Source organism: Rhinopithecus bieti, unplaced genomic scaffold (genome assembly GCF_001698545.2).
Source record: "Rhinopithecus bieti isolate Rb0 unplaced genomic scaffold, ASM169854v2 scaffold_7401, whole genome shotgun sequence".
In the NCBI taxonomy this organism is placed as follows: Eukaryota; Metazoa; Chordata; class Mammalia; order Primates; family Cercopithecidae; genus Rhinopithecus; species Rhinopithecus bieti.
The window spans coordinates 251-1,853 of NW_016883789.1; the positions used below are offsets into that span (position 1 = coordinate 251).

A 1,603-nucleotide genomic window follows, 5' to 3' on the forward strand; every position below is an offset into this window, starting at 1 on the left:
CTGTGCTCACCGCCACACGCAGCTCAGCCTGGACTGCCCAGTCAGGTGTCACGTGCGTCTCTACTGATCTGATTCGGCCTGCAGCAAGGACCTGTGTGTCTTCCCCGAAGCATCTCCAGGGCTGAAGAGATGACTGCCATGGTAAGGACCCCACAACATCGTGCTGATGGAAAGGCTGAAGGAGGGAGGGAGACCTTGTGGGAGACTGTGAGAAGGAAGGAAAAGCCTTGGCTCACCCTGATCAGGAAGGGCACATACAGGAAGGCACCGGTTCTATTTGTTGCTATCTCACAGGCCTTAGTGAAATGAGGACAAACCAGAGAGACAGTGGCTGGGGTCAGGAAACACCCCATTTCTGTCTGAAATGTCTGCAGAGGGCCTGGTGCCTGCCCCACCTCAGCTCTAAAGGAATGAGAGCCAGGCTCCTGGGGAGGGCAGTTCCGCTTCCTGTGTGGCAGCAGATGACAAAATCCCTTGACAAGAAGGGCCCAGCCTCTGAGTGTCCACACCCTGTGTGTCTCTGTCCTGCCAGCACCGAGGGCTCATCCATCCGCAGAGCAGGGCAGTGGGAGGAGATGCCATGACCCCATACTCATGCTCCTGGTCTGTCTCGGTGAGATTTGAAGAGGGAGGGGAGATTCTAACCTAGGAGGGACCTCACCCCACAGCCAAACTCTGGTCCATAAGGAGACCCCAGGGGCTCACAAAGATCCCAGGGAGGGGAGGATCTGCTCAGGTTTCAGGGGCAAATCTCTCACAGGGAACTCTCTTCCAGGGCTGAGTCTGGGCCCCAGGACCCACGTGCAGGCAGGTGAGTCTGTCCCCGGCTGTTCCAGTTCCCTCCTTCTCGCTGGGGACAAGGGGCCACCTCTGTGCAGTTGGGGATGGGGAATAGCCGTTCTGGGCTGACTGATGGGGCATCTGGAGGGTCCTGCCATCAAGAGCTGAGATCTGTTGGGTGGGAAATGACTTAGAATCCGATCTCTGATTTCCTTCCAGGGACCCTTCCCAAGCCCACTCTCTGGGCTGAGGCGGGGTCTATGATCAGCCAGGGGAGTCCTGTGACCCTCAGGTGTCAGGGAAGCCTTCAGGCTCAGGAGTATCGTCTATACAGGGAAAAAAACCCAGCATCCTGGGTTAGATGGATACAACAAGAGCTTGTGAAGAAGGGCTATTTCCCCATTGCATCCATCACCTGGGAGCACGCAGGGCGGTATCGCTGTTGGTATTACAGCCGCACTCACTCATCAGAGCACAGCGACCCCTGGAGCTGGTGGTGACAGGTGAGGGGACACTCAGGGGTCCCAGCCCCAGGCTCTGTCCTCAGGAAGGGGTCGGCTCTCGGGGCGTCTCCCTCTCACAGCCCAGCCCTGGGGATGATGCGGGAGGTGTGAGTCCCATTTAACATGGTGCCTCCTTCTCTCTTAGGAGCCTACAGCAAACCCACCCTCTCAGCCCTGCTCAGCCCTGTGGTGACGTCAGGAAGAAGAGTGACCCTCCAGTGTGTCTCACAGGTGGCACATGACAGCTTCTTTTGTGTAAGGAAGGAGAAGATGAACACCCCAATGCCTGAACTCTCAGCCCCGTACCCGTGGGTCATTCC

At 57.6% G+C, this 1,603-nt stretch overlaps 1 pseudogene; it reads left to right on the forward strand.

The window, feature by feature from the left end:
• The first annotated feature begins 591 nt into the window (after nt 1-591).
• On the forward strand, nt 592-1,595 carry LOC108525801 (leukocyte immunoglobulin-like receptor subfamily A member 2; annotated as a pseudogene).
• The last annotated feature ends 8 nt before the right edge of the window (nt 1,596-1,603 follow it).